Genomic DNA, 25,921 nt, shown 5'->3' on the forward strand with positions numbered 1-25,921 from the left:
TGCACGATGGAGACCCCTCCTGTGTCTGGCTTCCTACAGGGAATGAGTGGATTCAGCAAATTGAGGGGGGGTCTCGGACAGGAGGGGGTGACAAGGAGGGGGAAGGGAGGAAAGAGAGAAAGAGGAGAAGGGGAAAGAAGAGGAGAGAGGGAGAGAAGGAGGAGGGGAGGAGATAGGAGGAAGGGGAAGGAAGAGGGAGAAGACGGAGGGAGCCCCAGAGCAGGGTCAGCCAGGGGGATCCCCGAATGGCTCCCTCCCAGTGAGGCCCTGCCAGAGTCTCGAAGAGGTGGTTATTTTGGGTGGCAGCGTGATTGGGAGCTTGAAAAGCAGGAAATTGAGAGGTGATTAAGGTGGTAATAAGTTGACAACATCAAATATCATTACCCCCAGAACATGCAAATGATCCCATCTTTACCTGGGATTTGCCATGCAAATACCAATTAGCAGAGAAAGTATTTGCCTTGATGGTGGGGGGCTGGTTCTCCTTCCAATGCCTCCCTCACCGCCACAGAGGGCAAACAAACAGCAGGGGCCCAGTGGCGAGGTGGAGGAGGGGCCGGGCCTGAACGTCAGCAGCAGAGGAGGGGGGATCCACAGGGTGACCGCTAATCTTGTGAAAGCCTGCCAGAAACTCTGGCCTAGACCAACCCCCCACAGCCTCTGGCTCTTTCAGGCCTCAGGGGCTGCTAGAAACTCCTTGAACCAGCCCCTGGGGCAGCTGGTCTCTGCCCCGCATATGTCCCAGCTGGGAGCAGACCTGTGCAGTCTTGCAGCGTGGGCATCCTCACGCCATCCAAACCTCATTTTCTGTGTCTGGGAGCCACATAGCTGACGACGCCCTGCAGAGGAGGGGTCTGCGATGAGCCACGCAGGGTGGGTTTCAGGCTGCGGCCCCAGAGCGCTGGCTCTGCTGTGTCTTAGGGATAGACCTCTGAAGGGTCCAGGGCAGATGGCTGAGAGTCATTGGGTAGTTTCCTTCTCTTGGCCAGATATTTACTCCCTGCTCCCAGGGCAGCTGGTACCGCGGAGGTACCATTGCTCATACTGAGATGAACATGGCATAGTGTCTGCCCTCAAAGAACTTCTGGTCCCATTAGGCAGGTAGAAGTCACTGTTACCAGAGACTGCAGACGATGAGGTGTAAGGAGAGCGGTCCCAACAGAAGCATCCTAGACTGTCTGCAGAGATGAACTCGCCTTTTGCTGTGATGGCATGAGAAGATGCTACTGAGTCTGGGCTGAGCCTTGAAGGAGGAGTAAGAGAAGCGGGGACTGGAGGGAGGCAGTTCTTGGTGGCAAGAGTGGCAAAGCCAAGATCTGGAGGTTGGAAAATGCATGCTGTACTCTAGGGTCAGTCAGTCTGCCATCCGTCCTATCAAACCACCCAACTGTCAGCCCTTATCTACCCATTCAACCCAACACAGCAACACCCCACCCAACACCAACTACCTCTCCACACACCACTCAACCCACCAAGCTAACTGACTCCTCCAAGCCACCAGCTTACCCACCCTCAAGTCCATCAACTCACCACCCAGCCTCCCCACCCATAGCTCAATCCACTTCACTCTCATGAACGCACTTACCCACCCGCTACCCAACCCAGCAGCCCGGGTGAAAATCATAAACTCTGGAGAAGATGGCCAGACTTCTTTAAAAGGGGGTGACGGTTATATGTGGGTCGTTGTGAGGAGCTGACGTCACCTTGGGCTAAGGCGCATCGAGGGCTTGGCCCAGTGTCTGGATTTAACAAGCGCTCTGTATATGACAGCACGTACTATTTAGGTTGATGTGATCTATTCCAAAGCCGATAGGACCCACTAGGCAGGGGAGCACTGGGGTTGAGCTGAGATGGAGAAAGTTTAACCTGCAGGGAGTTATAAGTGGGATCGGGGGGGGGGGGCAGAGCCTGGAGCTGGGCGCCCAGTAGGCCGTTTGTGCGCTCCTCCATCCGCCTCAGAGGGGGACCCGTGTGTGAAGCTGGGCACCCCAGAGCTTGTCAGCAGGGCGTTTGTTATTTATTCTCAACCCTCATGTCTGAAGCTTCTGCTCATGGCCGCAGCCCCAGCAGGCTGGCCCAAGCAGGGTGGCAGGGGACGGGCTGTAGAGCTGGAGATCTTGTGGCCCTCTGGAGTCCCCAACTGGCCCATCCCCTCGTCCGCCCTCCATCCCACCAGGCTCCTGCAGAGGGAAAGGAAGGCTTCCTGCAGCCCACATCCATCCAGAAGCTTCCAACGGCTTCCATACAGCCACCTCCAGAAATGCTTTTGATCATCTAAATCCAGGTTGTATTAATTCTCCAAATCCCTTAAATTCTCAGGGATTTTCTCTGATGTCTAATGGACGTCCCTTCCCCAGCTTCTTGGAGGCTCCTGGGGTCACTCAGGGCCCAGGACATGGGGGAACTTGAGAGGAGCTTCTCAGGCAGAAACCCGGCCGCTGTGGCCACCCCTCACCTCCCACTCCTACGCTGGGCCCAGCTGGGCAGTGCAGGGCCTGGGTTGCCCACCCCAGAGCGCCCGGGAGCGCCCGGGAGGGTCAGGGCTGACCCAGTGGCTTTTTAGCCCCTGGCCACTGGTTGGCAGAGCTATTACAAGGCACAGTGCAATTTCATGCCCTGTTTCCTCCTTCCTTGGTCTGCAGTTTCTGCTCTATTTGTCCAAAATGAACAGAGGTGAAGTGAAGTGAATTAGTCTCTCCCTCCCCTCGCCCCTGCCCCCTCCCCTCCTTTCCCCTTCGACTCCGCACCAGCTCCTCTGTCTGTTTTCTCTCCTGCTCCTGATACCTTAGGCTCTGCCTCTCCGCTCTGTGCGCTCTCTCTCCCTGCTCTGTTAACATCTTCCACTCTCTCTTGCTCTTACCCACTCATTCGTGCAAACAGTCACTGAGCACCGGCTATATACCAGAGAATGCACCCTGTGCCGTCTGTCTGGCTCCCACCCATCCTTTCCCTTCTGCCATCCTGCCTGGGCACAGAGGTACCTGGTCGATCTCCAGGAGCCCCCAGGAGCCCCGCTTACTCTCTTGGAGTAACCTGAGGGGGCAGCTTACACTCTTTCTAGCTCTGAGTGCTTCATCCCTATTTTAGCTCAGGTGGTTATAGCTGGACCTCTGGCCCTAGTATACCCCTAACTGTCAGGGTCACTGTCAGTACTAACCCCTCCCCTGGGTACTAACTTTGACGCCCAACCACAGCCTCACAAGGCCTTGGAGTAGGTGTGTCTTGGGAATGGTCCAGCCCAGCCCCTCTTCTCTGAGAACTGCACTGACACTTGAGAGCAAATCCTTGCGCTGCCCAGCTACCTGGGGTGGGGGAGGGGTAAACCCGGGGTATGGGTGATGGTCCAGACCGGGCCCCAAGCAGCCTCCTGGCAGAGGTTTGGAGTTGGGCCCCGGCCGATCGTGCTCAGTCTCTGACCGGCAGACACTTACACTGGATGTGATGTGGCCTCCGTGGGACAAAGGGAGAGCTGGTCTGCAGAGCAGAAGGACCAAGCAGACCTGCAGAGAGGCTCCCGAGAGCTGGTGCTGCAAGCCAGGAGAGCGCAAGACAGACAGCCAGAGAGAAGAAAAAAAAGAGAGGGAGGAAGACAGAGTGCTGTCGGCAGAGAGAGGCCGGGGAGCAGAGAGAGAGGGACACACAGAGAGGAAAAAAGACAGGAACAAAGACAGACAGAGACACGGAGACTGAAAGAAAACTGTGAAGGACAGCGAAAGGGACAAAGAGAGACAGGTTGATATATACACAGAGAAAGACACAGGGGCAGCCCCTCGAGTCCTTTCGTTCAGTCTCCACCCCCCACCCCTCCTGCCCTTGGCTACCAGGAGGCACCTTTCAGACTGTAGAGTAAATTCTCCTTTTATTTTTGCAGTACGTGGGCCTCTCACTGTTGTGGCCTCTCCCGTTGCGGAGCACAGGCTCCGGACGCGCAGGCTCAGCGGCCATGGCTCACGGGCCCAGCCGCTCCGCGGCATGTGGGATCCTCCCGGACCGGGGCACGAACCCATGTCCCCTGCATCGGCAGGCGGACTCTCAACCACTGCGCCACCAGGGAAGCCCTAAACTCTCCTTTTTGTACAGGTCAGCATGAGCAGGTGTCTTGATGTGAACTTGATTCCTTCAGGCTCATACAGGGAACGCAGCCCAGCCCTGCTCCCGGGGCCCCTCTGCTGCTGTCCTCCTGTCTTGCTGCCCCTCCGTGGCCCCCCTCTTACTCCGGCTCCACCTCCATCCCCACTGCAGCCTCAGCCCTCTCCTCCCCTCCTCAGCGGTTCTCAGTTTCACGCAACACCTCTATTCTTCTAAATTCATTTCAACAGGTCCTGTCCAGCCTTTACTGAGCATCTGTATGGTGCGGAATATGCTGGGCCTGGGGCTTAATTTCTTCCTTCCATCATCCCTGTGAAGTCGGCATCATTCCTCTCATGTGCAGAAGAGGAAAACCAGTTCAGAAAGGTTACACGACTTGCCCGAGCTCATACGCTGGTAAGAGGAGAAGCGGCTTTGCTTGTTTTCCCACTCCAAGTCCACAGCTTTTCTCTATCGCACTCCAGTTAAGCCCCCACTATAGGTGGCACACCGTGCAAGACACCGCAGGGTCCCTTTCTCAGAAGAGCACTGAGTGACCCTCCCCCCAATCTGAGCTACCTCACCGTGGCTGCCTCGGTCCTGGGTGGAGTTTGGGGCCACGGAGCCGAGCTAGAGCATTTGTCCAGATGAGCTGAAGTTCAGAAGGACCCAGGAGCTGCCCAAGGTCACCCAGCAGCTGCCCCATCCAGGGGCCACGGCTCCCGGCTCTCCCTCCTAGCTGGACATGGGGAGGGTTTGGGGATGATGGTAGTGGTGGCTAGTCAAGGACCAAATTACTCATGAAAGTGTCCAGCAAGACCCAAGACTCCCCCACCCTCTCTCACAGCAGTCTCTGGTGCTAAGGCTTCATTTCTGGAACAAGTGTGCTTTTGGAGTTAGCTAAAACATGATGGGTTGGGTCTTCCCCACCTAGGAGGTCGGTCTGTGGGCAGGACAGGGGAAGGTAGGAGCTACCCCTTACCCAGGCATCTCCCTTCTCCTCGATCAAGAGCTAGTCCCCTTCTGGACTTCTGCCTCCTCTTAGCTCTGCAATTCCAACCCTCTTCATCCCTACACTTTCCAAATTCTAACCCAAGAGCCGCAAACTCAATGCCTACAGTGCTCAGACAGGTGAAGCAAATGGGCGTGACATAATAGAGCATGGTGGGGACTGTGGTTAACTGGAGATGAATGCCTGTCTCCAGGGGACCACATCACTCAGCCCAGCCCACTGTTACCATGTGGGATTGTGGTCCCACACAGCCATGTTTCTCCACTGTTCAAGAAGAATTATAAAGCTGGGTTCTTCTTTTTTTTTTTTTAAAGATTGTTTGATATGGATGATTTTTAAAGTCTTTACTGAATTTGTTACACTATTGCTTCTGTTTTATGCTTTGGTTTTCTGTCCCTGAGGCATGTGGGATCTTAGCTCCCTGACCAGAGATCAAACTTGCGTCCCCTGCGTTGGAAGGTGAAGTCTTAACCACTGGACTGCCAAGGAAGTCCCCTTCTTTTTGTTTAAACACGATGCAGGCCAACTTTGTAAAAGAGGCTTGCAGGCCAGATTTGGCTCAAAGGCTGTCGATTTGTAGCTATTATTCCCAATGCCCTGAGTTCTAAATGTTTCAGAACTCTCCAGAATGCCAAACTCACCCCTGTGCATGTTGACATCCAGGACGGATGGATCCCGTTTGCTGGGCTGAAACTGTTTCCAAACTGCTGCCTTCGACAGCAGGGGTAGTAATTACACTCTGACATTAATACTTAAACCGCAAACAGAATTAGTGTGCTAATACCATCCCTGAAGGCTTTGGACTTGTTTAAGTTTTATCCTTGTGAGACCTAATTATTGTCAGCAATGAATCCTGTAAGGCTGCAGGATTGGAGCCAGGGAAGAGGAGCTAGGCAGATCCTTGGGAACTTTGGCTTATGGGACTGAGGTATATGGTGGGAGTGGGGGGGCCCATGGACCTGAGTGGATGCCCACTGGTCATGTGGGCCATCGGAGAAGCCTAGGAGGGGGGAAAATGGCTCCTTGTGTCCTCCTGACTATCCCCATAACTAGGGAGTTTGCTCCTAAACCTTCCCCCGTGAGGACGGGGGCACATATGGCCCACACTCTGGGAAGGTCACAACAGTCTCTGACCTTTGACCTCTCGGCCCAACTGCTAGGTGACTGTGGTCAGTCACTTAACCTTGCTAGACTTAGTTTCCCCCTCTGTAAAATGGGATCATTTTTGGGATGGGGCTTGCGGGAAAGAGAATATACGCAGGGAGGGCTGGATGGGCGGTCCCTGTTAATCTTATTTTAATGCTAGTGGTTTCTCCCTTGGGGACCACGTGCTCTGCTGAGGACACTTTACGGGGAGCAGAGCATATGGATTGGGGCCCTTCCCCTGTTGGTCCTTGTGCCCCATCACAGCACAGGATCCACCCACCCAGGCCTGAGCCCACAGCTGCTCCCCACATTGCCCTCGTGGTCTCTCTTTGCCTCCCTGCTCCCAGCTTGCCCCAGACGATGCTAGGCTGTGAATTTTCTGTTTATTTGGGGGAAAGAAAGGCCCAAGATAAATACCTTTGGTTGAATCTACTCAAGGAACGAATGGGGCTGTAACTTTGCCGAGGCCTTCCCGGGACGGGGAGGAAGAGGCCCAGGCTGTAGGCCGGGGGTGGCGGAGACTGAGTAACCCCGGGGGACTAACTAGAGAAGGGGCTGAGCCTCTCCCAGGCCTGGTTTTCTGGCTCAGGGGCAAGAGTAAGATCTTCCAGGGGCATCCATTCCAGCAAGGAGGACAGCAGCTGGGGAGTCACCACCTGCTCCTCTCACAGCCGTGGAGAAGCTACAGGAGACCCTGGAGAAACTGAGTCTGGCTCAGCCTCTCAGCCGACATCCCCTCCCCGAAAGGTGGCACGTACCCGCCCTCAAAGCAGCATCCACCGTGGGCCAAGCCACCTCTTCGGAGGGTGATTAGCGGCATCTCTCAGGATTTAAAACGCACAAATCCTTTGATCCAGCAGTTCCAGTCCAAGAAATTAACCCTACAGAGAGATTCACCGTGTGTCCGAAGGGCAGCATGTCAGAGAGACTGGAAATCACGCCACGCCCATAAACGGGGCTGGTCGGATAAAAGGTGGCTCAGCCACATAGCATCAAAGTGAAGTTCAAGACGCTGTGAGGCAGTGCTGATGTGCAGGCGGGGGAATCACTGCCAAGATCTCCTGCTGACGGACTGAGGGATGGATACGCGAGGAGCTGGGAAGCGTGGGCGCCCTAAGAAGTGAGGCGGTGTCACGGAAGGACAAATACTGTGTGATCCCACTTATCGGAGGCTCCTAGAGGAATCAAATTCATGGAGACAGAAAGTAGAATGGTGGGGCTTCCCTGGTGGTACAGTGGTTAAGAATCCGCCTGCCAATGCAGGGGACACAGGTTCGATCCCCAGTCCAGGAAGATCCCACATGCCGCGGAGCAACTAAGCCCGTGTGCCACAAATGCTGAGCCCATGTGCCACAACTACTGAGCCTGCGTGCCACAACTACTGAGCCTGCGTGCCTAGAGCCCATGCTCCGCGACAAGAGAAGCCACTGCAATGAGAAGCCCGCGTACCGCAATGAAGAGTAGCCCCCGCTCACCACAACTACAGAAAGCCTGCATGCAGCAACAAAGACCCAGCGCAGCCAAAGATAAAACAAATGAAATGAAATGAAATTTTAAAAAAGAAAGTAGAAAAGGTGGGTTCCGGGGCCTGTGGAGGCGGACAATGGGGAGTTAGTGTTCAGTGGGGACAGGGCTGCAGCTTGGGAAGATGAAAAAGGTCTGGAGACAGTGGTGGTGATGGCTGTCCAACAATGTGAATGTGCTTAAGGCCACCGAACTGTACACTTAAAAATGGTTGAAATGGTAAATGTTGCGTTTACAGATAGCTTACCATGAAAAAAAGAGAAGGAAAAAGGAGGGGAGCAGGGCTATGGTTGAGGAGAAGCTTACTTTTCACTGTCTATTCTCTTTCATACCACTTGACTTTTTAAAAATCACATACCTGTATTATAAAATTTATTACCAGAAACATTAGTTATGCCACAGAGATGTCTCTTCTGCCCACACCGGCCATGCTCGGCACAGCCCGCCTAGGCCGTGGAGGTAGAGGTCGGCGTTGGAGCAATGGGTTTGGAACAGGACTAACGGTCCCAGCTCATGCAACACTTGCTGTGTGAGTTGGGAGAGACCAGCGCCCTCTCTGTGCCTCATCAATGCAAAGAGGAGGATCCAGGCAGCTTGGCTGGCAGAGCATCCCCGGGAGGGCTGGATGAGAGGGCCTTGCACGTGGAGGCTGGCGGCAGCCCTCGGGGGGCGCTCTGAGAAGAAGGAACGGGCCTGAGCCACCTGCTGCCGCCGGCCCCGCCGGGCTTCTTCCATCTGAGCCTCGGGCTGAGTGCGAGCCCCGCCTGTGCCCCGCCCCCTACGACAGAGGAAGCGAGGCCCTCCGCCTTCCAGCTCCGTTTCTAGCCTTCCAGCGGCTCCTCAGGACTGGGCGACGCCGCCACCAGCGCACACGGACCTGAAACAGAGTGAAATAGAAACGGGTGCCCTTCCTGCAGACCAGGTGCTGCCGGGGTGTGAGTTTGCCCCTCTGTATGGGCGGGGCATCTATGGCTCAGGGAATGGAGCCATTCGTCCTGGGTGGCCCGGCCCTGTGGCGATGACACTGAGCAGGGTCTGGGCTCCCGCCCCCATCCCCCAGGCCAGGTGGCTTCCACTCCACCAGGCCCAGACGCTGCTGAGCTGTGACTGCGTGGGGAGAGCGAGGAGGGGGTAATGGGGCAGAGTCACGGCACCTCCAGCCCGAGACGCCAAGCGCCTGGGCCTGGGCTGGGGGGTGGGAAGGGGGCGTGGTGGCAGGAAGATGACAAAGACTCATCACCTGGAGGGGGAAGGGGGCGAGAGCTGGAGATGCCGGGGCGCGGCTCCCGAGGGGCCAGCTCTGGAGCCAGGGGGCCTGGGTGCGAGTCCCCGGCTCTGCCTCAGAGTCCCTGCTCCTGTCTGGGCCTGTTTCCTCCCTGTAAACTGGCAGTACACTCACACCCACCACTTAGGGACTTGTGAGAAAGGAGATGAGCGTGCAAAGCACGGAGCCTCGTGCCTGTTCGTCACGGGAGCGGGAGCGCGAGGCGGAGGCTATTACGATCACTGTCATCATTGTTGTCCTTACCTGAGACGGTGGGTGGTTCCAGCACCTGGAGGGCTGTTTTTTGAGGTGCATTTGGAGAAAAAGGAAGTACAGAGGGAAAGAGCTAGGTAGGGGCTGGAACTGGATAAGGGTGATGGCAGGGCAAGGGTGGGCTGGGAGGAGGAGGAATCTGGCTCTCGACTCAAGGGCAGGATCTGAGAAATGGGACACGGGGACCCCTCACCCTCCTTAGGTGCCCTCCACTGGTCTTCCGGGCTGCACCCCCAGGCCCCCTGCCCTGCTTTTTGCGGGCTCCAATCTGCCCTCCTTTCCAGGATCCATCCATTCACAGGGCACCGGCTCAACATTCCCCAGGAGGGATTTGAATGGGAGCAGGAATTAACTGCGAGAGAGATGGTGCCCGGTGAGCCTTGGTCAGGAGCTGGACAGAGCTGGCAGACTGATTGACGGCAGGGTGTGGACCTCGTGCTCAGGACTCCCCCAGGCACCTGGCTTGCCTCTCACTTCCGCTCATCCCACCTCAACTGCAGGAGAGAGAAAACTGAGGTCTCGAGAGACCAAAGGTCTGGTTCAAGGTGGAGAGACAGACCGTGGCCTGCGTCCCGGGGCAGAGCAGGGCCGTGTGGCGTGAAGGAAGGAGGCAAGCTCTGGGCAGGCGACCCAAACGCTTAGCCGCAAGCTCCTTCCTTGGAGATCTCGGTGGTTGGGGACTGTTTGTTTAGGAGGGTATTGATCAAATGTCTCATGAAAAAGAGAAGGGTTGGGCTGTGAACGGGTGGCTCCGCTAACATCCCAGACTCTGTTGAATGAATCATGAATTGAACTGAATCTCAGAAAATAGCTGAGGGGAGGGTGTGTCATCCTTACCCCCAGATTGGTACGTGGTTGACCCCTCCTGCGCACTTGCTGTGTGCTTGGCCTGTATGGGGGCTCTGTGAGGACCACCTCTTCCCTGAACGTGGCGGGGAGTCGCAGGCTCGGACAGGCGCTGGGCAGACCTGAGTTCAGATGTCACTTCTCATGGATCTGGTGCCCTGATCAGCACCATTTGACAGAGAGGGAAACTTGAGTCTCTGAGAAGCTGCTGGCTTGTCTGAGGGCCCACGGTCAGTGGGGAAGCTGGGACTTGAACTCTGGTTAATCTGACTCCAGAGCTTGTTCCATTCGCCAGGGCACTGCCTGGTCAGCGTGGTCTAAAGGAAGCTGGTGACATCTTTGGCAGAGCACGGAAGGAGGGTGGGGGTCCCTGTGTCCCGTTTCTCAGATCCTGTTCTTGAGTCCAGAACCAAATTCATTGTCCTATCCCCAGCCTGCCCCTGCGCTACCATCACCCCTGCCCTGTCCCAGCCCCTGGCTAGCCTCTAGTCCCTTCTGTGCTTCCTCTGATGTGGAACAAGTTTGATACGGGAGACAGCCAGGCATCCCGGGCTCCAGTCCAGGCTGCAACCGTGACCTTGAGTAAGGCGCTTCCTTTTCTGGTCTCAGTTTCCACATCTGTGAAGTGGGGTCTGCATTTGACTCAACTGGGTGGTTCAGACTCAACACTGTGGGAAGGAAACTGACCAAAAGATGCCTCCACTCATCATAAAGGGCCCAGAGACTCAAAGCAGAGGCTGCGGGGAGTGGGAGGGGAGGGGAGGCAGCTCTTCCTCCCCCCACCGCCAAGCTCCGTGGCCTTACAGGTAGCTCTTACCCCACGGGGTCTGGCACACGGACCAACCATCCCCAGACAGCCAATCATTCTAGCTGAGCCTGAGGATGCGTTCCACCGTCATTGCTAACACTTGAGTTACCCCCTAATCCTCCAGGCTCAGGAGGCTGTTCAGGTGAGCCTGCCTTCCCTGAACAGTCAGGGGAAGAACTGGAAAAGAAGCAGAGGCTGCGGAGGTCAACGCAGGCTGACATCGGGCCCTGGGAGGGGGCTCTGCAGGCCGGGAGTGAAGAATGTGGGCTCAGCCCCGTCTGACCACATGCTCCCTTGGGCAAGTCCCTTCGCATCTCTGCCGGGCCTCTGCCGAGGGCTCCCCCTGTTCCATCCAGCCTGGGCACATACCCAGCCCAAACCTGCATGCAGCAGCCGCCCTGCCCATCTAGCTCACTCCTGCAACCCCTGTACTCGGCTCTCGGAAGGGTGCCAGTCCACATCTGCCTCTGATGTTCTCTCTCTCCTCCCCCACCCCCCCATCCCATCCCTCACTTCCCACCTGAACCAGGGTGCCTGTGCATGCCTGGGTGGTCCGAGCAGAGGATGACATGCCCGCACTTTGCAGGACTCCATCCTTTGCTGGTGACCCAGGACCACCGGATGGTGTGAGCCCCAGGGTGGGGTGAGCCGTGTAGCTGGACAGTGACAGCGGGAGGACCAGACGACCTTACCCAGAGCGTCCTGGGCTGCCGGGCTTTAATTTATTTAATCAATTCCAGCCCCCAGGCTGGGGAAGGGAAACTGCAGGATATTAAATCTGTCGCTCTCGCCAATCTGTCAGGGATGTCGGAGCACATTGATTCCCCTCTGCCCGCCTTTATTAACTATCTCCTCCAGGGGCCGCTGGCCCAGCCTGGACCCTGCCCGGGAGCAGGGAGCAGACTGCAGGTAGAAAGGAGGGGCGTGGGGGGTGGGGACACAAGAACCTTTCAGGGGACAGTTACAACAAGAAAATGTTGGGAATTGCGAGGCAGGGACCTTGAAGATCATCTGTAATCCAAATCCTTCTGTTTGCGGATAAGGAAACTGAGTCAGGAGAGCAGAGGGTGTCACCTCAATGAGGTAGTATAGCTAGTTAGGGGCAGAATGGAGCCAGGATCTAAGACTCCTGATGCCCAGGCCAGGGGTCTTTTTATTCATTGAATCAACATATTTTCCTTGGGTGACTGCTAAGTGGCGATAGTATTGATTGTTCAGTGGGCCCTGTGTTGGGTTCTTATTACTGCTGTAACAGATCACCACAGCTTAGCGGCATAAAACAATACAAGTTTATTATCCTGCAGTTCTGGAGGTCAGAAGTCTGAAATGGGCCTCAAGGGCTAAAATCAAGGTGTTGGCTGGGCTGTGCTCCATCCCGGAGGCTCGAGGGCAGAAGCCACCTCTGTGCATTTTCCAGCTTCCGGAGGCTGCCTGCATTCCTTGGCTTGCAGTCTCCTTCCAGGTTCAAAGTCAGCAGTGGCTGGTCGAATCTTCCTCACATGGCATCACCTTGACATTGACTCTCCTGCCTCCCTCGTCCACTTCTAAGGACGCTTCTGATTACCTTGGGCCCACACGGATAATCCAGCTTAATCTCCACGTCTCAAGGGCAACTGATCAGCAGCCTTAATTTCATCAGCAGACTTGACACCCTCTTGCCACATGAGGTGCCACATTCACAGGTTCTGAGGATTCGAACGTGGACATCTTTGGAGGCCATTATTCTGCTGACCACAGGCACATCCTCATGGACCACGCACCAGGCTGAGCATTTTACATTCGGCAACTCACTTCATGCTGACAACAACTTGATGAAATCGTTGCTAGCTTGCCCCCATTATACAGATGAGAAAACTGAGCCTCAGGGAAGTTGAGACTTGCTAAGCCACACAGCTGGTTGGTAGTGGATCTGGGATTCAGACTTGGGTCCAGTTGAACCCAGAGGCCAAACTCTCCCTCCCCAAACCATCCGGGGAGGGGTAGCTTGGAATCGCATGCTGTGAGTCTAGGCAAGGAGAGCAAGACGCAGCCGTGGCCCATAGCGCCAGGTGAAGAAGCACACTTTGAAAGAAGGGGGATGTGGACAGAGCCCCAGACTTTGGGAGACCCTTTCTGTCCTAGATAATTGAGTGCCCTGCCCTGCCTCCCTCTCACCAGCCCACTCTCTCTCATATGATTTATTTGCTCATAAAATTGAAGGCCTTCTTCTCTGGTACCATTTTCTATTTAGCTTAGACAAATATTTAGCATCCAGACCTGACTTTAATTTCCTTAAATATCAGGGACCCTGGAAGATGGAGAGCCTGCCCAGTGGGTGAGGACACCGGCGAATCTGGGGTGGGGAGAATCTACCCCTTCCCCAGGTAAGGACCACATCTCCCCGTGACCAACCAGATACATGGCTCCTCCCTCTTCCCCCCACCTATCAGAGCTCCCCACCCCTGAGGCTGCAAGAAGAGATGGGATGCATACGGCAGGGTCCCGGCCACTCTTGGTGCCTGTTGGAGCTCGCGTTCTGGACCAGGGTCTCTCTGCCCCGGGGGTGATGGGGAGAGTGGCTGCGGGGCTCCCTCCCCTGTAGGGTGTGGGCTGGCGGAAAGGGGAAGCAAGAGTGGCCAGAGGGAGGATGGGGGCCTCATGCTGGGGCTGCCGGGGGGGGGGGGGCGGGGGGGAGGGCTGGTGACTGTCATTTGCCCCCTTTCCCACACATGCATTCATTGACTTATTTCATTCACTGAGAAATGTTTCCCGTGCTGGGCCTGAGGATCAGAAATACAAGTCCAGTGCTGCTTTGCAGGGGCTCGTGTCCTGGAGGTTGGCCAGTGAAAGGAGGTGTATAGAGTCCTGTATGAAGTGGGGGTCGGGGGGAAGGGGAGAGGTCAGGCTGTCCTCATACAAGAGGAGTGACCAAGGTGAGTCCCGGAGAATGAGTTAAACAGGCTCCCTGCAAATGGCCACATGTCTGAAGGGGGACGTGGGACGGACAGGACGCAGGGCTGGCGGTGCTGGCGGGGCCTGGAGGGTGCAGCTGGGAAGCCAAATGGCTGATGCCATGGGGGGGTAGGGGTCCTTGGGTCCTCTTCTCAGATCCTGCCTCTGAAGTCCACTGCCAAGCCCTTGTCCTCCTGCCTGCCCCTGCCCTGAGCCCGTCCGTCCCTTCTCTTCTCCCCATTTGAGTAAATGGGGCCATTTGGGGAGCAAGGCCTCTACAGGCCAAGGAACACTGAGGATTGCTGGCCGTCTCGAGAAGCCAGGAGAGAAGCATGGAGCAGACTCTCCCCCCAGAGCCTCCAGAAGGACCCGATTCTGCCAACACCTTGATTTTGGACTTCTAGCCTCTAGAATGGTGACAGAATGAATTTCTGTTGCCTTATGCCGCCCCAGTTTGTGTTGATCTGTTACAGCAGCAACAGGAAACTAACGCACCGCTGTTATTATGATAGAGGAAAACCTCTGAACATGCGTCTGGGTACACACACTGGTGCTCAAGAACTCCGGCTCCCTTACGTCTCCTTGGTGCTGACCCTCTGCCTTTGCCATCTCCTCCTTTTCTGGCACCTCCATGCCCTCCCTCTCTGGCTTCTCAGGCCAGGCCGGTCTGGGCTGGGAGTGACTCATGCCCGAGCGGCTCCTGGTCCCACAGACACCTCATTATCAGGTAGAATGTAGCGCAGTTTCACCCATGGACAGCGTTGAAAGCCAGGCCTTTGCTGGGGTAATGGAGGGGCTGGAAGCTTCTATGGGCGCCCATCCCGGGCCTGGCAAATCTCTGAAGCACCCAAGAAGCTGGCACACATCACGCTTCACAGCTGAGGCGCACAGATAAACCTCAACAGAGCGCTGGGCTGTTTGGTCCCGGGCCTGGAGCAAACATCAGGAGATTAATGGGTCTTTCTGTGGGCAGCGCCTCTCACTCCGCTCGGCCCCTGCCCCCAGACCTCACTCCCGCCTGCCCATCTCCCCCCTCCAGCAGCTTTGTTTCCTCTTTGCGATAAACATGATTCATGCCAGCCCAGCAGGGCCCTGTCACCCTGCCCAAGGCCGGCTGTAGATCTCATGATGAGCTGCTGTGGCTGCCGCCATGGCCGGTCTCGGGCACAGCAGTGAGGTCCCGACGGGAAGTGGCACTGGGGGCGAAGGCAGAGGTGATGGGGGCGCAACGAGCAGGCAGCAGGGCGCCAGGTCTCTGTGCAGCGCTGCTGAGCACCAGGCAGCAAGGGGGACACAGAGAAGTGGCTGCGGCCAGGCTCTTGGGGGTTAACCCTCTCCACCCTGAGAGCTGTAAGTAGTTTGGCTCCTGGGTTACTTCCTGTGGCTGCTGTAACGAAGGATCATCAGCTGGGGCTTATAACACCAGATGCTCTCGCAGCTCCGGAAGCCAGAAGCCCACTAGCGAGGTGTCCGCGGGGCCTCGCCCTCTCCGGATGCTCCGGGGAAAGCTGCTTGCTTGCTGCCTTCGGGGGTGGCCAGCGATCCTCTGCATCTGAGGCTGCATCACAGGCCTCTGACCGCACCTGGCCTTTCCTCTCATGGGTCTGTGTCTGCACACGGCATTCTCCTCCCCGTGTCTCTCTTCTCTTCTTATGAAGACACCAGTCACATTAGAGTACCCATTAGAGGGCCCACCCTGCTCCAATACGCCCTCATCTTAATTAATTACATTGGCAACGATCCCATATCCAACTAAGGTCACATTCACAGGGACTGGGTGTTAGGACTTGAACGTATCCACGTGACATGCGGGATCCTGGTTCCCTGACCAGGGGTCGAACCCGTGTCCCCTGCAGTGAAAGCGTGGAGTCCTAACCACTGGACCACCAGGGAAATCCCAGGACTTCAACATATCTTTTGCGGGGGACATGATTCCACTCATAACAGCTCCCAGGGCTCCCCGAGGTCTGGTCCCTGCCTCCCCCTCTGTATCCGTCTCTCATCACAGCCCCTCACACACCTGACCTCGGCCATCCTGGGTCACTTGCCAGTCCCTAGATGGGCCACACCTCTCTATGTGTCATTCCTCTGCCTGGGTGCCTGCCTCGTGTTTAGCTGCCCACCTGACCCCCCAATACCAGCCAGTTGGTGAATGCCTCTTCATCCATCAAGATTAGCTGTGATCTCTCCAGGGAGCCCTCACTGACCCTCTGCCTCTAGGCTCCCTTAATGCCCTGTGCTTACCTGCACTGCAGCTCACGGCCCACAGGGTGGTCTTTACCCATCTGCCACTCCTCCTCAGGCCCTTAGCTTATAGGCTCTGAGTCGGCAGGGTCTGCATCTCCCCTCTGCGTCCCCAGCACATGCATGCCCAGTGAATTACTGCATGAAGAATCCTACCCACCGGCATTTACTGAGCACTTATGAGGTCCTAATGCCAGACACTGTCCTGAGCCCTTTATTTGTATTAGTCCAGTTTACCCCCACAATGACCCTACGAGGTAGGTGCTATTGTTATCCCCATTTTACAGATGAACACACTGAGCTCAGAGTGGTTAAGCAACTTGTCCAAGGTCTGATGATTATTAAAAAACTGCAGAGGTGGAGATTTGACTCTGGCAGCACGAGGGAGGACCCTACCCTTCCTTGAAGGACCACGCAGGTGAGCAGCAGGGAGGGAAGCACGTACTTCCGGGTCCAAGGAGACACCCAGGAGCATCGGTTTGTGATGTGTCCCTGGACTGAGGAGGTAGTATTCTCCCACATCACCAGGCTGGGGCCCTTCGTCTTATCCCTGAGATTGTGAGCTCCCTGGGGCAGGTCAGGGCAGTGATTCCTCCTGCACCTCCCCACCTGGTTCTTACAGAGCCCTGCCCACTTCACAGCAGGCAGAGCCTGGCATCTCAGGCGTGGTTCCTAACCAGCTGGGCCTCTGTGTCCTTCTCCATCACACCAGAGCGACCCACCAGTGAGGCTCAGAGAGAGGCAGCTGAAAAACGCCCCAGCTCACCATGGGAGGGAGGAAAGCTTGGCTTTGGGGTCAGACTGACAGGTGTTTCAAGCCCAGTACTACCTCATATCAGCTGTGTGACCCTGGCCCAGTCACTTGAGCTCTCTGGGCTCTCGTTTCCTCAGGTGTGCAGTGGGGAAGACAATGAGGGAGGCTGTGACAGACAAGTCGGGAGCAGGCCCAGAAAGCCAGCAGGCAGCCGACGGCGGCCATTACCGCCTCCCGCGGTCTCTGCCTCCCGTGGTCTCTGCCTCCCGTGATACCCAACACCATCCTCCACGGGGTGACGGATGCAGCTTCCATTGCCTTTGCATTTAACTCACTTACTTAAATTTTAACAATTTTTTTTAAAGAAATGAAGCAAAACACAGATAAACAGCCATTTAGAATCATGACTCCATAATTCAGGAATTCTCCTTCCAATGCAATCTGCTCAGCAATTATTTTGTGAGGTGGGAGGGAGAGCATCATGGGAAACAGCAATATGCAAACTCCCCGGGGGGTGGGAGGAGGGGAATGCCTAACTTCTCCAGATTGGTCTTTTCTCCCCCAGAAACGTGAGGCTGTTTCTCAGTTTGGAAATATGACATCCTGAGTCTCCATGAGCTTCAGGGGAGAGGTGTCTGCATGCCAGGTGGGGAGTGGGGGGAGGGGCAGCCACATTAGGACAAAGGCTTCAGTTTACTCTTATTAAAATGGCCAGTGGATGTCCTCAGGGACAGCCATGCACAGGGGCCCAGGAATTGGCCTGGGTCATTCCTTGGGAATGACCTTGGGAACAGCTGGGCTTAGGGTCAGGCTCTGGCTCTGTCACTTGCTGGCTGTGCCGTGCTGGGCAAGTCCCTTAGCCTCTCAGGACCTCAGTTTCCTTGGCTGTACAATGGGTAACAGCAGTACTTACCTGGTAGCTGGGTGGTGAGGACTGAGAGAGGATGCACGGCAGTACTGGGCATCATTTCTGGTCCCCGGGAAGGGCTGAACACACAGCAGCCTGCTGTCAATAACCCCAGGCAGAGGAAAGAACCAAGAGTTCTGGCCGACAGAGCGGGAAAGGCTCCTCATACTAGACGGCATGTCCATAGCGTTCCCCTGGGAGATGGCATTTGAGCGGGGCCTTGGAAGAGGAAAAGCTGGATCCCTGTAGGGCAGGGAGGCACAGGATGCAAACCCAGGTCAGGAAGCTGCCTGCAAGGACCGTTGTAAGGTTAAATCCCCACACAGGGCTTGGTATGCAGTGGACGCTCAATGCACGTCGCCCTCACACAAGACTCGGTATACGGCCATGTTCAGTACATGCCTGTGTCTCTCCCCTTCTCATCCCTCTTTAAGAGCAGGGGCTGCATCTCCTCTTCACTGCCCTGCCCCGGGTGCATCTCTCCCATGGCTGAACACACAGTAGGTGCTCAGTAAGTGTGGGCTGAATGGACCTCGCCCCTCCTCCCTCCCAGACGGACAGAGCCCAGCGATGGGAGGTGTGCAGGTGAGCAGAGAGAGGGCAGCTTCTCCACCTCCTTGGAACTGGCCTTGATGTGTGGGCGTGACTGCAGTCCTGGTGCCTACTTCCCCAGCGCTCTGGGGTGAATAATCTGACTGCAGCCAGCGCCTCACTAACCTGCCCATTAGCTCCTTGCTGGAGACGCGGGGATGTCTCTGTGGCCTCGTTCCCTGCCTCCCACTTTCCTGGGAAGGAGCCAGGCCGGACGGGCTGGGCAGTGCACCTCTCAGCACCGCACCGTGCCAGGGCCAGTGCTCGACTCTGAGTGACAGAGGATTGGCAGGTGGGAAGTCGGCCGATATGCGGTTAGAATGAGGCACAGAAGACACTGTGACTGGGAGCGCACTGGACCCATGCGGACGCCCTGCCCCCGACACTGGGAATCTGGGCGCCTCATTCAGTCGCATTTGTCCTGAGCAGCTCTCCTTCCCAAGCTCAGGGCTGCATGCTACGGATCCTGATGCTCCCTGATTTCCAGGAGCTGCAGTCCACGGAGGGAGACAGATTGTAATGCAGAGGCGTAACGCAGGTGGGAAGTGCACCCATCTTCCAGGAAGCGCAGTTGTCCCTACCTGGAGACGTGGGGCGGGGGGGGGGGGGGGGGTGTCACTGAGGAGGTGACATTTGACCTGGGCCTTGGTGGCTGCATAAGATAAGTCCAGAAGAGGAGGAGGCAAAGAAGAGTGCGTGAGATGTGGCAAAAGACTCTGCAAAGCGTGGAGGTGTGACAGGGCATGAAGCTGGGGGCGGGTCACCTGCCTTCCAACACCCGCCTTCTGACCCATGCGGAGGCACCAGCTTCCACAGCTTTCTTAGAGCCGGCGGAGGAGAAGGGGGAGGACAGAAAAAGCACCAGTTCCAAGGTCTGAGGGCCACACTTGCCATTAACAGAGGTGGAGGCATTCTCAGAGATCAGGGAGCATCTGGGGTCGCAAAGAGAGTTTAATTTGGGTGCCAACCCTGACCACCTGGGAGGGCTGCACTCCCTGAGGGTGGCGGAGGCAGGGGAAGGATGTGCTGAGAAAAGCTCTCTGGTCAACCGAGGCTCAGTGGGAAGCAGTGCTGGGATGGATTAGCAATGTCTGCCAGGGGAACACTGTGTGGGCGGGGCAGCCCTGATCTGGTCCAGTCCCCTCGGTTTCCACATGTGGAGATGGAAACCCGAGGACGCACAGAGCTGGGGGAGATGCCAGATCTCCTCTCCCAGTCCAGGGCTCTCTCCATTATACCAGCAGTTCTCAAACTTGAGCACGCGTAGGAATCACCCGGAAAAGCCTGTTAAACCACAGGTTCTGGGTCCCACTCCTAGAGTTCTGATCCTGAAATTTACTTTTCTAATAAACTCCCAGGGGATGCTGCTGCGGCTGGTCTGGGGACCTCACTTGGAGAACCCCTGCTCCACACCCTCCTGCTGGGTTGAAAAATGAGAATAACCTCATTTCTGAAAAGTGGGGAGAACCATACCCTCCTGAGCTCCTAGGGTTACAGCAAAGAGCATAGGAGGTCAAGTTGGGGATGTCTCTGTAAAGTGAAAGCAATGGTCAACCTCGGCTGCACATTTGGGTCACCTGCTGGACATTAGAAAGTCCTGCTTGAAAAGAAATGGCATTGATGTGTTGTGATGAAGGTGTTAGCTAATGCTACCGTGGTCATCACTTTGCAGGGTATAAGTGTGTCAAATCAACACGTTGTACACCTTAAACTTACACAATGTTAGATGTCAATTATATCTCAGTAAAGTCCTGCTGCCCAGGCCACAGCTCAGACCAATTAAGTCAGAATCCCCAGGGTATATGCAGGCATCAGGGTTTTCTAAACCTCCTCTGGTGATTCTAACATGCGGCCAGCCTTGGGAGAGAGTGGGGGACCTTGCTGAAAATGTAGCTTCGCGTTCAGTAGGTCCAGGATAGGACTGAGAGTCTGCATTTTTAATACATGCCCAGGTGTTGCTGCTGCTGCTGCCTGGACCACGCTTTGAGAAACAAGGTGCAGAGGAGAGGAAGAACCTGCTCTTATCATCTGTGAGGCTGGGCACATTTCGGGATATTTTAACTAGGCAGTTAAGCGTTCATTCTCATGAATGCATCCTCCCTTCCTGTTCCCAGCGTTACCAGCATGCCACGCTGAATGAACTGTTTCCATCCTCTCTTCAGCCCTGACTGGGGGGAACTGGGGACCACTCCAGAGCTCATTGCCAAGTGCAGCCCCTGCAGACCCCACGCTGCTTTGTCAGGTGGGAGCGAAGCACACCATTCGCCGCCCCTCATTTCCATTCTGATCTTTAGCAAACAGCATCAGATATGATAGAGTTTTTGTTTGCAAGCCCAGCCTTGAGGCTGGAAATGGACATCTCCCTTTCTCCTCTTGCATCCTTTGTATCCTACTGCCTTTTTGCCCATGATTCCTCCTTGTCAGTTGCCCACACGGTATTTCAGCCAATTCATGCATTGATTGAGCACCTACTGTGTGCAAAGGGGATGACAGTTCGCTCTCTGACCTTGAGCAAGTCTTTCCCTCACCCTAACTGAGCAGCTTATGGGTCAGGACCTTATTTCAGTCACCTTAGTGTCCTCAGAGTCTAGTATAGTGCCTGGCAAGGAGACGACTCATCCATTTGGTAAATGGTGCTGCTGAATGAGTGAAGTCAGGACCTCTCAGACCTCGGTTTATTGCCTGTAGAACGGGGGTGGTAAGGCCTGTTTCATAAGAGTGTAGCGAGGCTCATCACTAGTGGGGAGGCCTCCAGGTTACAGGTGGCTAAACCGATGTCAAGATACACAAGAAGCAAGTCGCTGGAGAGAGTGAAACTAGAACCCAGGTCTGTTACACCCAGGAAACTTCATTCAGAGCAAAAGAGCCATCTGCTCTCAAGGAACAGTGGCCAGACGGGAAGTGAAGCTGGATCCAGGAGCTGTGGCCAGGCAGGAGGCCCTGTCAGCTGGGCCAGTGGCCGCTTCAGCCCTGGCAGAGGGATATAGCCCAGGAGCCAGGTCAGCCGTTGGCACTTTTGAAAATTGTCTCAGCAGGTAAGGAAGCCAGAGTGGAGTGTGAGCCTTCATTTCCCTTCCTGAAATATCTGCTCAGAACGGTTAGCCAGCAAGAGTGGGCATTGATGCCATGCTGGAGGCTGGCACACTGGGGCCAGGCCCCTGGCACAGAGGAGTCCAGTCTGGGGCAGGCTTCTCTGCCGGCCAAACGCAACCCTTCCAAGGGGCGTCCTCACTGTCTACCTCTCCCTCTGTGCCTCCCTTGTGCTCTCCAGTCCCTTGTCTGCGGCAGCCTCTCCTAGCAACACCGCTCTCATCGCCCCAGGTCAGCTCAGACCGCATCTTCTCCTTGAATGAAGGGCTGAGAGAGTGCCTTGTAGGAGCACAAACATGAAAGGCTATAAGTTGATGTCATTACTGAGACCAGGAAGCTGGGATTATGCATCTCATTCCACCCAGCCCGCCCTGGCCAATCTATAGTCTAGCGTCTGGTGCTGCAGGAGCTCCTGGTACAGGACAAATGTGCTGGCATCAGTGGGGTTGCCTAAAGATACCTTGGTTCCTCCCCTTCTCCACACCCATAGCTCCGGGACCCTCTCCATGTTCCTCTAAGTCATGCTTAAAGTCTAAGGACTTCAACTCCCTGGGATTCAACAAACTGATGATTCGAAGCATCCTTGGCTCTAGATGTCCAGTATTTTATGATTAAAGGAGTCCAAGTTTACTTGGACGCTTTCAGTTGTAAGTGACAGAAAAACTGTTCCACCTGGTCTCATAGCTGAAAAACCCCAAAGCAGTTTAGGACTTCAGGCATAGCTTGATCCAGGAGCTCAAGTCAAATCTGTCTCTGTCCCTCAGTTCATGGTGATGTTGGCACATTTTATTCTTGGAATTGACATGGTGGCATTGCGGTTGCTGGTAACACAAAGCCTATATCCTCTACGTTCCAAGTCCTGCAGGAAAAGCAGTCTCTTTCTGGCTTCCTCTAACTCCTCATATCAAGCCCAGCAGTTTGACAAAAAGCCCAGGACTGAATTCTCATTGGCCTTAATTTGCTGTGAGTCTGTCCCTGAATCAATCCCTGTAGCCACGGGGTGATGGGATGCTCTGGCCTAGGCCTGGGCCACGTGTGCGTTGCCCTCACCGAAATCACATGGGCTGAACGGGAATGGTCGTTCTCTGTTGGAAACTGGTGGGTAGCTATCAAAAGCGTGGTGAACAGATGCAGGAAGGCAAAAATTAAAAGAGGTTGTGAGGCTATGTAGATTAGAGATCCTATGAGAACTTGACTCAAAGCGTTGAGGGACCCTAAAGCTCACCTTTCAGATTTGGGACAATGGGTGGGGCTGGAAGGTGAGGGTGGAGATAACTCCACTCTTCCAGGTTAAACAAACCACATGCCTCTTTACTCTTCTTTTACATTCAACTCGTGGAGACTGAGTGTTCTCTTTACATCTCTCCTCTGCTGTTATTTTGAAAATAGCATGGCTAAGTTGCTGATGGGGAAGGTGGAGAGTGAGCTGAAGGCTCTGTGATTAGTGGCTGTCAGGAAGGAAGCTGGGGGGCCTGTCTCGTGGCTTTGGGGGGCAGTCGGTTATCAATTTGAATCTGTAAGAGGAAAGGTAGAGGCACAAGCACAGCACAGAGGACTGAATCATTGGCCTCAATCCTTCACTCTCCTGGAGTAGTATTTCACATTCACACCCTTGCCAAGGCTACATGAGTCTACTTCCTCACCACTTGACCTTGGGCTTGACCAGGTGATTTGCTCTGGCCAATGGGATGGCAGCAGATATAATGAGAGAAGAGGCTTGAGATGTGTTTCTGTGGTTGTGCTTGCCTGCTTGCACTCCTGCCATGGCCAGAAAAGGAACTTAACCGGGATAGCCACGGCCCCCAACATGACACACGGAGCAGACGTGAGTGGGCTCACAACCCGAAGCAGAGCTCTCAGCCGCGTCTAGACCTGTGAGCAACATAGAAGTGTTAAGGTTAAAATGCCACTGAGACTTTGACGTGGTTTGTTTTGCAGCATTATTGTGGGAATAGCTGACTGATAAAGGTAGCAAGGAGAACGGGAGGCTCTGGGTGACAGAGAAAGAGTGTGCGCCACAGCCCAGCCCTACAACTGGGACTTTGGGGACCCCACCGGACTTTGGGACCCCGGGGTCTACCGTTAGGTCATATGGAACTATCCCACAAAGTGCCATGTGATCATGGGAAAGTCATCCCTTCCTTCAGTGAGCCTCAATTGTCCCATCTCTAAAATGAGCAGAAGAATGTCTGACTCTGACTTCTGAGCTCAGCATCCAGGTCCCGGTAGAGATGGTCCCGGAACTCCAGGTTCTGCTGCTTCTCATGATCTGCCCCCGCCTGCCCCCAGCCTCAGCCTGGGAAGCGGCCCCCCTGCGGAGTCTTCACGCAACCTTGCACTCCGTGCGTGCTCACACAACACTCTATATAGAAAACAAGTCAGACTGTGACAAATGCAGAAATAGATGTGTGAAATTGTTCTAGGAGCAAAGAAGAGAGAGCGTTGAAGACTCTTTGGGGGAAAGGGTGAGGGTCGGTTTGGGAGTGACCTCATCATGGAAGGGATGAGTTCGGCATTGAGTATGAGTGATGTTTCAGGCAGAGGGAGGGATGTGAGTCAAAGCTGAGAGACACAAAGGAGCCTGGTGTGCTTGAGTGATGAGGGACTAACTCTTCAGCTAGGACCGAGTCAGGGCTGCTGCGGGGGAGGATTGGACGGCCAGTCGAGCAGGTTGGAGAGAGGCCACTGAGGAGAGAGGGCCTTGAGTTCATATTCAGGGCCAGGACTGTGTCGTGCAGGCAGTGGGGAAGCGTGGAGCAGCAGACTCTCCTGCAGGGAGTCGCAGGTGTCATCAGGGCTTCCTGGGAGCCCCGAGAGCTCTCCCGGCTTCCCCAGTCCTCCCGTACCAGGCCCAGTAGAGGGCAGGGCCCAGTAGAGGGCAGGGCCTAGAGTCAGGACCTTCATAGGCTGACCCTGGGCTGCCCAAATACACATTGGGAATAGAAGGATGAGAAGGTACAGAGAACGTCACAATTCAGGGAGGGAGATGAAATCAGCTTAGAGTTTTAAAGGAAAATCAAAAGGAAAAAAGCATTTGCCAATCAATCCAGTCAATGTCAATCAATCAGCAGGTTGCACTGCATCTGGCCCGCTTGCCCTACGTGTGATGAGGTGCTACTGTCCCCAGCAGAGCAGAAGGACAGGAGAATGTGGGCTCAGAAGCCAGCTGGGCCTTACAGACTCCGACCTCTCTGAGTCATATTTTCCTCAAAAGGGAAATAATTACTCTCCAAGGGCTATCATGAAGATGAAAGAATATGGTGCATGTAAAACACTTGGTATGGGCTTGTCACACAGTAAGTGCTCGATATATGTTTACTGTGGCCATTATCAAGGGAAGGAAGACATGTAAAGGAGGAAAGGTGGGGAGTTTGGGCGTGCTGGGGGAGAGATAGGAAAGAAAACAGGGAGGAAAAGGAGGAGGGGGGAGTAAGGGAACATGCCATCAGACTGCATCCCCAGACACACCCAGCCATGCCAGCCTGGCCCGATCTACTCCCCAAGTGGCCATTAAGACCACTCACGCATTCCCCCTGCATCCTTCTGCCACATCTGTCAGATGCGGCCCTGGATGCCAGCAAGAACAGCTGTCCCCAGACGTGCCCAGCTGCAAAATGAGGACCCAGCGGTGTTGTGAAGGACACAGAGGCCTTGGAGGGGTGGCCAAGAGGACAGTTCTGTCAGGAGGCAACCACACCACTGCGATCACTGCACTGGACCTCAGTCTCCCCAGTGGTAAAGGAGAAGCTAGGAGATGACGTGGCATTTCGTATCAAGGGATGTCAATCCCATGACGTGTTCACAACCAGAGACCTTGGCCCCTACATCTTGTCCTGGAAGGTATAGGTATGACCCTGCCCTCCTGGGTCCTGGGAACTGTCTTGCCATTTTGCCGGATAGCCCTTCTAGTTTGTGTGGGAGAATCTCATCAGACAGAACAATTCGCAGATTGGAATGTAAGCTCTGTCTTAGGATTTTTTTTTTTTTTTTTTGGTAGATTGGGACTCACAGAGAGCGGCAGTGACCTCCCTAAGGATGAATAGGGAGGTGAGTTTTGTTATGTTTTAGACCTAGGATAAGACCTAAATGCCACAGTAGGGGTCTCTGAGAGTGGTATCTTAACAGGGACCAAGTTCATCGGGGAGCAGTAGAGTAGATCAGATAAATGTAGTATCTTAGTTCGAATCCTCTCCATGGCTGCCTCTTTCTGTGACCTTAACCAAGTCCCTTATCCTCCCCAACTCTCAAGTTTTCCATTTGTAAATGAGAATAAGAATGCGGTAAAGAACTTGAGCTATGGAATCAAACGGCCTAGGGTTGAGTCTTCAGTACTTACCTGCTGTGTGACCAAAAGGAGCTTATTCTCTGGGCCTCAATTTCCTCACCTGGAAAGGAGGATGATAAGAGGGCTCACCTCATGGGGTGAGTTTAAATGAAGTGACGCACATACAAGGCCTGGTACT

Source organism: Delphinus delphis, chromosome 1, assembly GCF_949987515.2.
Source record: "Delphinus delphis chromosome 1, mDelDel1.2, whole genome shotgun sequence".
NCBI lineage: Eukaryota > Metazoa > Chordata > Mammalia > Artiodactyla > Delphinidae > Delphinus > Delphinus delphis.